General features: G+C 36.9%; 1 protein-coding gene across 1 annotated transcript in view; it reads left to right on the top strand.

The window, feature by feature from the left end:
* Positions 1–12,074, top strand: part of SMYD3 (SET and MYND domain containing 3) — a 719,303-nt gene that overhangs the window by 299,398 nt on the left and 407,831 nt on the right. The gene's annotated exons all lie outside the window — the stretch shown is intronic.

Below are 12,074 nucleotides of genomic sequence, written 5' to 3' on the forward strand. Positions count from 1 at the left end.
TAATTAATAGCACTCAAAACAAAAATTTGAACTTGAATAGAGTTCATATGAAAGGTGAGAACTGCATGGACATAGAGAACAGATATGTAAGGTGGCTGCCACAGGCAGGGGTTAGGGGTGGCTGAAATGGGTGAAGGGTCAAAGGTATAAACTTCCAGTAATTAAAAAAATAAGTCCTGGGAATGTTATGTATAGCGTGGTGATTACAGTTACTAATATTATATTGCATATTTGAAAGTTGCTAACAGAATAGATCTTAAAAGTCCTCATCACAAGAAAAAAAAATGTTGCTAACTATGTACGATGATGGATGTTAACTAGACTTCTGGTGGTAATCGTTTCATGGTACAGTTGAAGGTTGAACCCTGGTGCAATGGAAAATCCATGGGGGATTTGTTCCAGGACCTTCCAAGGATACCAAAACCTATTTTTAAATGTTACCCATGTTTTAACCTGTAGAGGTAACTGCAGTTGTTTTTCTGTGTTTATGTGTTTTTTCTTTTTGTTATTACACAGTTGATATCACGTTGTATATGAAATTTTATAGGCTGCATTTTTGTTTATTATATTAAAGACGTTGCATTTCATTAAATTCTTTGTAGATATGGTTTTTAGAAAGCAAAAGAAATCCTAGTGAAAAGATATGCTATATTGTGTATTAACGCAAATATGTGGAATCTAGAAAAATGGTACAGATGAACCTACTTGCGGGGCAGGAACAGAGAATGCAGATGTAAGAGAATGAATGTGTGGACACGGGTTGGGGGGGAAGGAGGGGGTGGGATGAACTGGGAGATTGGGATTTACATATATACACTACCATGTGTAGAACAGATAACTAGTGGGGACCTGTTGTATAGCACAGGGAGTTCAGCTTGGTGCTCTGTGGTGACCTAGGTGGGATGGGGGTGAGGGAGGTCCAAGAGGGAGGGAGTATATGTATACAGGTAGCTGATTCACTTCGTTGTACAGCAGAAACCAACACAACATTGTAAAGCAATTATACCCCAATAAAAAAAAGAAAAAAAAAGAAAAGATATGCTAAAATTAATATAGTTCTCTATTGTTTAGGTTATATCTAAATTTTTGCCAATAGGAGTACCATTGCAATAAAGTTATGATTTTTTTTTTTTTTTTTTTTGCTGCCTGTTCCATTATTTACTGTACATTTTCTTTTTTCTTTACTCAATATTTCCTTGGGACTTCCCTGGCGGTCCAGTGGCTAAGACTCCACGCTGCCATTGCAGGGGGCACCAGTTCAAGCCCTGGCCAGGGAACAAAGATCCCACATGCTGCACAGCCAAAAGAACAAAAAGATTTCCTTAAGGCCCCCTCCTCTTGCTAACTTGAATGTTTTTGGTATATTTGCTTATCTTTTCTTTTTCTTTATTATTTATTTATTTATTTTTGGCTGCTTTGGGTCTTCCCTGCTGTGTGTGGGCTTTTTCTCTAGTTGTGGTGAGCAGGGGCTACTCTTCGTTGTAGTGCGTGGGCTTCTCATCGCGGTGGCTTCCCTTGTTGCAGAGCATGGGCTCCAGGCACGCGGGCTTCAGTAGTTGTGGCTCACGGTCTCTAGAGTGCAGGCTCAGTAGTTGTGACGCACGGGCTTAGTTGCTCCGCGGCATGTGGGATCTTCCCGGACCAGGGCTCAAGCCTGTGTCCCCTGCATTGGCAGGAGGATTCTTAACCACTGTGCCACCAGGGAAGCCCCTCTTTTCTTTTTAAATTAATAATGAAAGTCTTTAAGGGTATGAATTTAATTATAAGCACAGTGTTGGCTGCAACCTATACCATGAGTTCTTTTTTGTTACTTTCTATTTTTTTTCTGAATTTTATTTAATTAATTTTTTTATACAGCAGGCTCTTATTAGTTTTCTATTTTATATGTATTAGTGTATATATGTCAATCCCAATCTCCCTATTCATACCACCACCACCACCCCCCGCCACTTTCCCCCCTTGGTGTCCATACGTTTGTTCTCCACATCTGTGTCTCAATTTCTGCCCTGCAAACCGGTTCATCTGTACCATTTTTCTAAGTTCCACATACATGTGTTAATATACGATATTTGTTTTTCTCTTTCTGACTTACTTCACTCTGTATGACAGTCTCTAGATCCATCCACATCTCTACAAATGACCCAATTTCATTCCTTTTTATGGCTGAGTAATATTCCATTGTATATATGTACCACATCTTCTTTATCCATTCGTCTGTCGATGGGCATTTAGGTTGCTTCCATGACCTGGCTATTGTAAATAGAGCTGCAATGAACATTGTGGTATGTGACTCTTTTTGAATTATGGTTTTCTCAGGGTATATGCCCAGTAGTGGGATTGCTGGATCATATGGTAGCTCTATTTTTAGTTTTTTAAGGAACCTCCATGCTGTTCTTCACAGTGGCTGTATCAATTTACATTCCCACCAACAGTGCAAGAGGGTTCCCTTTTCTCCACACTTTCTTTTTTTACTTTCTAAGAAATATGTTATTATACATCTGCCTTTTGAGTTTTCAGATGAATGGAATTTTGTATTTACATTCAGTAATTTCTAGTTTTCAGAATACGTTCAATGTATTTATTACTGTTTTGTTTTATAGATGATTAGTTGTTCAGACTCTTTCATGGACATTTTTCAAAAAGTACAATATTATTTGGAGATACAGAGTTGGTGTAGTTAATAATCCAGTCTTGTAGGTAAAATCTTCCACAACAGTATTTGTGGATTGGTCATTGTGTTTCAGTCTTCCCCTATAATTTTGTTTTTGTTCTTATTCATTTTTAATAGCTTTTGATTTTCATATATTGATATTACATGACTGAGTGAAAAAAGGTTCACAATTGTTTCATTATAGGATTGGTATCAGTATAAATTGACTTATGGGCTTGGTTTTTGCCCTGAATTTTTTGTAATCTGATTTATTTTATTTTATCTTATTTTATTTCATTGAAGTATAGTTGATTTACAGTATTTCAGGTGTATAGCAAAGTGATTCAGTTATACATATATATGCTTTTTTAGATTCATTTCCATTGTAATCTGATTTTAATTTGTTAACTCTGCTTTTGATTATGATTGACATATCTTTGCCTGCTCTCTAATCTTTAATCTTTCCGTTTCATTTTGTTTCTTCACCCTTTTTAAAGTTCTTTGTCCTGGTTAAGGAGAGTTAAAATTATTTACATATATTTTACCAACTGACAGGTGTTTTATGTTTTCTGTACTCCATGCTTCCTTGCTTATTTTGCAACCTGAACTTTGTTTTGTTTGCTTTTATGTTCTACTATGATTGGAAGTTAAATCTAATTACAAAATCTAAGAACTAAATTTACTTTTTCAACTTATATTTCAAAAACAATGTATTTTCTTATGACTTTTCTGCCCCCAGTTTCTAAAACTAGTCTTCTAAAACTTTTCATTAGTGGATTTTAATTTTTTTAATATATTTTCTCCTTCAATAATTGATTTTTACTTTAACACATTTACAGTTATTATCTAGACTTGACTGTTTAACTGTCATGTTGTCCATCAGTGCTATAATATTTTAAATTCCCAATTTTTCTGGTTCTTAATTTCTTTTCATCTGGTAGTCAGCAGGATAGTAACAGCAGCCAACAACAGCCAAAGTTTATTAAGTATTTACAAAGTGCCACTGGCACTGTGCTCAGCCCTTTGTATCAGTGAGCTAACTCATATTTAATCTTCCGCACATTTTTCTGAGGTAGATCCATTAATATCTCCACCGTACAGATGAAGAAGTCGAGACACTGAAAGGTGAAATAATTTGTCCATGGTCACAAATCTTCTGGAGCCAGGACTCTGGATAAATTCCTCTCTCTGTCTCTGTCTTTGTCTCTTTCCAGAGTCCATGCTCTGAAACATTGCACTCCTGCTGCCTCACCTCTGTTGCCTGGAAAAATATACACACTCATACATTTTTAAGAATCTTTGGGGTGGGTGATAAATTTTCTGAACCTTTGCATGTGAGAGTGTGTCTACAACCTTTAGACATAAAACATCAATTTAGTTCAATATGAAATTCTTGAATCACAGCCTTTTTTCTTCAAGACAAAAATACAACTGTCTCCATCATGTCATCATTTTCCTGTTGCAGAGGGAAAGTGTGAGGCCACCCTGATTTTTGTTTCTTCATAGGCAACCTGTACTCTCCTTCCTGCCCCAAACCTGCCTGTATGTTCTTAGAATTCTTTTCTTTAACATTAAAATTCCAAAATTCTACTAAGATTTGTCCAGGGGTGAATCACTTTGAGTTAGTTTTGCCTAAAATTCTGAATTTTGATGTCAGGTTGCGATATTTCTTCAGATCAGGAAACGTTCTTGAATTATATCGTTGTTTATTACTTTCATTTGCTTTGGTTCTTCTTTGGAGATACACGTCATTCATTGGTTGGCTTTCATGTCCCTGACCGCATAGGCGTTATCTTTTTCCCAGCATGTAGATCTCTTTCTCTCTTTCCCCTAAAGCTGAAGTTGGAAAACATTTTCTGTAAAGAGCCAGATAGTAAATATTTTACACTTTGTGGAAAAAGAGGCAAAATTGAGGATATTATGTAGCTACTATAACAAGAGAGAAAACAAATCTCTATACATTTTTTATTGATGAATATAATAATAATTGAGTAGAATTTATTTCGTTTTGTTTTGTTATAATACAGATCTACTAATGAGGAGAATATCATTCTTTTTGGGATAGATAACCTTTCGATTAATTGGGGTTCAAAGTTCTTATCATTAATTGATTGCAAGGGTTTATGTGTCAAAACGATTGTTAGCTCACAGGACTTAAAAAAACAGAGTGCAAGCCAGATTTGGCTTTCAGGCTATACTTTACTGACCTCTGTTCTAATATCTTGGAGAATTTCTCAGACTTGTCTTCTGTTCTTCAGAATTGATTTTCTGTATTGTTAGTTTGGCTTTTTATTGCCTTGGATGCATATTTTAAGTTTCCGTTTGTTCTTCTAAAATCTTAGCCCTTTTCCTTACCTTTCCTTTTACATCTCAACCTGTTGACTTTTCATATCATATTTTTAAAATAAATTTATTTATTTATTTATTATTTTATCTTTGGCTGTGTTAGGTCTTTGTTGCTGCGCCTGGGCTTTCTCTAGTTGCGGCGAGCGGGGGCTACTCTTCGTTGCGGTGCATGTGCTTTTCATTGTCATGGCTTCTCTTGTTGCAGAGCACGGGCTCTAGGCATGCAGGCTTCAGTAGTTGTGGCTCACGGGCTCTAGAGCACAGGCTCAGTAGCTGTGGTGCACAGGCTTAGTTGCTCCGCGGCACGTGGGATCTTCCCGGACCAGGGCTTGAACTTGTGTCCCCTGCATTGGCAGGCAGATTCTTAACCGCTGCGCCGCCAGGAAGGACCTTTCATATCATATTCATCTCTGTTTGTTGTTCTTTTTGAAGCCATGGTTTTTATGTTTCCTTGGGAATACAAAACAGAAGTCATTAAAATAGTCACACTAATTCATTTCCTGTGTACCTCCAAAGGAATGTGAACCTTATCCTAAAGCTTGCAGTTTTCTTAGGCTCATGCTATGCTTCCTACTTTATATTTGGTTTTTCATAAGGAAATATTTAAGCACAGTCTATCTCAAAATCTAAACAAACAAATATGTGGCTTGCCCTTTGTTCTCTCACTATTTATGTATCCTTCTCATATTTTAGGCCAAGAGTGTGTTGTTTCACCTAGCTTATCCTAGTGTGACTTTGTTAGAATGAGGAATATTCTTTCCCATCACTCTTCGTTTGACACAATTTTGAGAATGCAAGTTTACATCTGTATCATCAGAGGTAATTTGCATATCTTATTTAACTATACCGCCCAAAGTATGCTGCTTCCCAGGCTCTTCGGAGTCCTATCCTTGCCTCAGTTGTATTAATGTGGTTCCTGTGAAAAACTGAGATTCAATAATAGGTATGGTTAAAAAGTGCCTGTCAACCCAAAAAAAGCAAATTTAAAATTAAAACCTTTCTTAAGCAAATCCTCCCCTACCAGGTACATGTCATTTATTTTTCTTTCTTCTAGTTAGAAATGAAAAATATGCTTCATATCCCATAGTTATAAATTTGTAGACTGTAAAGCTTCTTCTTTTTTTTTTTTTCTTACACTCACATGGTAAGTCAGGAGCAGCTGAACTGCTACTTATTTCTTTTTGTTTTTTTATACATCTTTATTGGAGCATAATTCCTTCACAATGCTGTGTTAGTTTCTGTCGTACAACAAAGTGAATCAGCCGTATGCACACATATCCCCATATCCCCTCCCTCTTGCGTCTCCCTCCCACCCTCCCTATCCCACCCCTCTAGGTGGTCACGAAGCACCGAGCTGATCTCCCTGTGCTATGCAACTGCTTCCCACTAGCTATCTATTTTACATTTGGTAGTGTATATATGTCGATGCTACTCTAACTTCACCCAGCTTTCCCCTCCCCCGCACCGTGTCCTCAAGTCCATTCTCTATGTCTGCGTCTTTATTCCTGCCCTGCCACTAGGTTCATCAGTACCATTTTTTTTTTAGATTCCATATGTATACATTAGCATACGGTATTTGTTTTTCTCTTTCTGACTTACTTCACTCTGTATGACAGACTCTAGGTCCATCCACCTCACTACAAATAACTCAATTTCGTTTCTTTTTATGGCTGAGTAATATTCCATTGTATATATGTGCCACATCTTCTTTATCCATTCGTCTGTTGATGGGCATTTAGGTTGCTTCCATGACCTGGCTATTGTAAACAGTTCTGCAATGAACATTGTGGTACATGTCTCTTTTTGAATTATGGTTTTCTCAGGGTATATGCCCAGTAGTGGGATTGCTGGGTCATACGGTAGTTCTATTTTCAGTTTTTTAAGGAACCTCCATACTGTTCTCCATAGTGGCTGTATCAATTTACATTCCCACCAACAGTGCAGGAGGGCTCCTTTTTCTCCGCACTCTCTGCAACATTTATTGTTTCTAGATTTTTTGATAATGACCATTCTGACTGTCATGAGGTGATGCCTCATTGTAGTTTTGATTTACATTTCTCTAATAATTAGTGATGTTGAGCATCTTTTCATGTGTTTGTTGGCCGTCTGTATGTCTTCTTTGGTGAAATGTCTATTTAGATCTTCCGCCCATTTTTTAATTGGGTTGTTTGTTTTTTTGATATTGAGCTCAATGAGCTGTTTGTATATTTTGGAGATTAATCCTTTGTCTGTTGTTTCATTTGCAAATATTTTCTTCTGTTCTGAGGGGTGTCTTATTGTCTTGTTATATTCTTCAAGCTTTCTTTGGATTGCTTTTTCAGCTTTTTACTCTTCATACAAGTGTCCCTGATAAATATTACCATAAATGGCACTTTCCCGTGGGTTACATTCCTTGTGACATGGTTTGTTTTCCCATGATCTTTGCTTGGTAGCACCCAAACCATTGTCCTTTTCTATTCCTTATTCTGTATTTTAGATGGAAACAAGAGGACACGATGTTCCATCTTGGAGCTCTGGGAGATCTTAAGGCTTACAGAATAAGATTAACGTAATAGCATGGGCCAAGGGTAAACATGAAAACATGGAAGAAGGTGCAATGTAAATAAGTAAGAGAAACATACATCCAGGTAATAGGTATGAGAATATGATGGTGATGAAGAATAATTTAAAAGAGAAGAGTAGACGTAGGAATGATTCATACCCAGGAATTCAGATTTTGTTATGTTTCATGTAAAATATTTATTCTATATAGCTTGGGTATGACAATTCCAATCTAATTTTGATGTCCAATATCCATTATCTGTACAGAAATGACCTCTCATGGTGTTCATTTTAGGTAATCTGAAGTCCTCATATCTGCCTTATATGCTGTGGCGTAGAATGGCATGCCCTGCTAATGCCCAGCAATGAAATGTTTGGGAAAATCAATTTGGTTTTTTTTTTTTTTTAGAAAGCTTCTGAGTCTTTCAGCACTTTTGGCAAATCACTGTTTCTGTTAGTGAATTGAAAAATTAATATAGATTATATACTATGAATTTGGCTTTTTAGAGTTGTTAAATCAGCTGAAATTATATAGTTTCTAAAACTATATTAAAATGTAATATACTTATTCTAGGGCTTCCCTGGTGGTGCAGTGTTTGAGAGTCCGCCTGCCGATGCAGGGGACATGGGTTCATGCCCCGGTCCGGGAAGATCCCACATGCCGCGGAGCGGCTGGGCCCGCGCGTCTGGAGCCTGTACTCCAGAATGGGAGAGGCCACAACAGTGAGAGGCCCGCGTACCACAAAAAAAAAAAAAAAAAGTAATATACTTATTTTAAAGTAGCCAATGTGTTAAGGTTCCCCCAACCTTTTCTGAGTTTTATTAAAGCATTAAATACAATACAAAGTGCTCTCTTTGCCACTGTATGATTAGTTATGTATTGGTCAGAGTGACAAATTTACTTGTCTGAGAAGATGCTGAGTTAGGAGTTCTGTTCAGGCAGTGCCCAAATTGCCTCTATGCACTACAATGGATACAAATCTAGAAATAAAATTGCTTATTGATTTTGCTTGTTTTGCATTTGTAGCAAGAGAAAAATAATACTTGCAACCTTTCATTCAAGTGTACCATTTCTGTGCACAGTTTTTCTCTGTTGGTTTTGTGTGGGGTTTTTTGGTATCACTGAAACTTTCCATGTGATACTAACTCAGTTTCTCTCTTGTGTTTGACATTCAGCATGCTCAAATGCCTGTTTAATATATTCAGCTGCTTCATTTACCCACAGAATTCATATTGCTTTTACTCAAGAGAAGTTCAAAATTCCTTTTATCTTCTTCTTATAAGAAGATTTCATGTTGTTTTATGTTGGAATATTGACTTCAATATAGATTTCACCCCCTATTTTGATCTTTTGGTCTATCATCTAGACCAATTTTTTGTTTTTTAATTTATGATAGTTGTTTTATGGTAGGTTGGGTCCAAAATAGTTTTCTGATTTTTTTGAGAGTATGTAAACATTACAGGACACATAATTCAGATTTCCAGGAAGGCCTAACATTAAAAAAAAAAAGAGAGAAAGAAATACCAATAAAATTAGGTGTTTTTTTGGTTTGTTTTTTGCTGGTTTTTTTTTTTTTGCCATTTTATAGCTTTTTCTTTTTATTCATTTTAGGTTTAAATGGTTTCTAGTTTTTAACAAAACATATTTTCAGAGTGTTGTATTTTTTTCCTATTACTTCCATATGTGATTGAAATTGTCCTAAGAATAAGGAATATTATTCATGCAACATTTTCAATAGAAAATCTGACTCATAACCTGGAAGCCACATCAGGGATAAATGAGGGCAGTTTTCCAAGTCTGATATGAAAACCTAGCTGAAATGGTAATTCTAATATGTGGAGCCTTAGTTCTCCCTTTGAAATTAAAGTGAAGATAGGATGTTATGTATTTCATCACATCACTTAAATTGAATATTTTCTCAACCTTCCTAGGTTTTAACATTAAGATCCCCGTTTTGCAGTGGAGGAAGCTAAGATCTAGAAAAGTTAAGTGACTTGGCTTGACATAGTACTGGAGCTGGTATTTTAATGCATTTTTGTCTGATTCCTGTTATGCAGGAATTGAACAAAAGCAGAGCTGTATGAGAGTGTGTAGGGTCACTCACATTCCCCTTTTCCTACAGAGAGATATGGTTAGGCTGAGCATTTGTGGACTGGATGTCCACCAAAGTCACCACCTTCTTTTAAATAAAAAAACCTCTTTATTGTAGTCTTCATAGAGCCCACCCTCCTGGAGTACTTAGACCATTTTTCAGAGAGGCAGACGAGAGGGAGTAAATTCAGTCTAGTCCTGAGTGGGCTCGAAAGACACCTCTACAGAACAGTAAACCAATATCTCAGGAATTAAGTCTGAATTTCAGACTAATGTAATAGAACATACTTCTGGCCAGATATATTTCCCCTCCAAATAAAGTTATGTTTAAGAATTAAAAGCCAGTAGGTTCCAAATGAAGGCCTGAAGCGTTCCCATATGAGTGAAATTAATGAATATTAACCATCTATTCTGACAACTCATAGAATTTCTTCTTATCTCCTGACGCTTGACTATGTTCTAAAATGTTAAGCACGTAGATAATTGACCTTGTGAATAAATGAGTTAGAATTATATCAGAATTTTCCTCTCAAGAAGCTAAAATTTGCCATTTGGAAGAAAAGTGGGCATTTAAGCTCTCGTGCCATGTAGGAGTAGATACATGACATGATAGGCAGGAATCTTGCTAAAACAATGAAGCGAATAGGTATATAAAATAAATGGTGAGCCTTTACAAAATTATTCAAGGTGGAATTCTTTGATTTACAGTTCCTCCATGCATTTTGGTTGTTCCAAAGGGATAAGCCAGTCCTTTACTCGGTAATCATTTATTGAGGACTCAGTGTTAAGCATTTGAAATATGGAGATAAAATATACACAGTCTGCCTTCAAGGAGCTCACATTCGAGATAGGGAGGATGACAGGAAAGCTGTGGGGACTTCAGAGTGGAATGTGTGGAAAGGACTTCGTGCAAAGAAACCTGATTTCAGAAATGGAAGAAATGAATGACAGGTAGGAAACGGGGAAGGTAAGAGATTAAAGGAAAAAATAAGGGAAAAAAGATTTGGGGCCTACTTTATTTGGCCCACCTAGAGTTTTTTGTTTGTTTTTGTCACCAGCATATAAAACTTGGGAAATTCAGCTAAGTAACTTAAACTCTGTGAACTTCAATTTCAACTCTAGTAAAATGAGGCTAATAATACCCACCTTACAAGGTTATTTGGAGAATTGAATTAGATGTGAAAGCAGAATGCCTCCTACAGTTCCTGGAGGTTAGCTGGTTATTCCCATACCTTGCTCCTTCTCTATCACAGGGGACGTCCGGGTTCATGCCCGCCCAGCATCCGTATCTCCCTCTTCTGGGAACAGCACCCCTACATTTGCTTTGGATAACTTCTCCTCCACCTTTGGATAAAGCCTTGATACAACTGTCAGTCAGGATCCCTGGTGAACATACAACCCAAGCCAGCCAATCAGATGTGCTCTTCGGATTCTTGAGCTATGTGGCATGATTCTGCAAATGTGTAGAATAGTGTCCTGAAGGGAGTGACTGACCAGTGGTTTCTACTGCTCAGAGCCCCGCAACTGCTCCGGCCCCTTAGAGTAAGTACTTTTTTTTTTAAACATAAATTACCTGGGTTGTTTTGTTTGTATCGCTTATACCCAAGGTCCCCTGACCGGTACATTTGACTGGGAATAATTTCACAAGCAGGTACTTTCATTTGTGTGCTGATGACCTTCCTCTTTATCCGTCCAGTGCTAGGTGCTGGAGTGTATTCACAGATTGGGTTTCTGCTCCCTCGGTGCTCTCAGTTCAGTGGCTTCACAGAGGGCACTTGGTTCTAGCACAATAGCTCATGTGGCGCACGGTCTGAGGCATAACCCCAGCTTAAATTCGGTATCAGGTATAGTGACAGTTAATCTAACTCTAAAAAAGTTAATTAAGAAGTTTTAAGCTAAAAAAACCCCTCTACTTCCCATTAATTATAGTCTTTTTACAAGATCGCTACTACTCAGCCTTTTCATTAGTTTCACTTAATTTCATCTTTTTACTTATTTAATCTGATGAAGAAAAAGTGTCTTAATAGTTTTATATTAAAAAGTAGGTGACACTAGAAAATTCTGAGCTTTTGCTGAAAATTGTGACCTTTGATTATTCACACTGGTAATTCATTTCTGTTTTATGTTGCTATTGTAGCATTCAAAGCAGTAGACTAAGATCCAATAATTTGGAAGCACCAGAGGCATTGTTGGACCAAGATGACAAGCCTTTAATGACTATCTTCACTGGCAAAAGCCAGTATAATTGCTGCATGAATATTCATTTGAGAAGCATTCATTTGTAGGAAAGTTGTAAATCTTAACAACATGTAAACTTTTTTATAAACAGCACTATGAACCCTGGCCATTTTTTATTCAGTGTCTTCAGCTATTTTCATCAAATTCATTTTGCTCCTTTTTCTTAGAATAAGCTTTGCTTGTGGAAAGAAAATAGGATTTCATTAG

Source organism: Stenella coeruleoalba, assembly GCF_951394435.1.
Source record: "Stenella coeruleoalba genome assembly, chromosome: 1".
Lineage (NCBI taxonomy): Eukaryota > Metazoa > Chordata > Mammalia > Artiodactyla > Delphinidae > Stenella > Stenella coeruleoalba.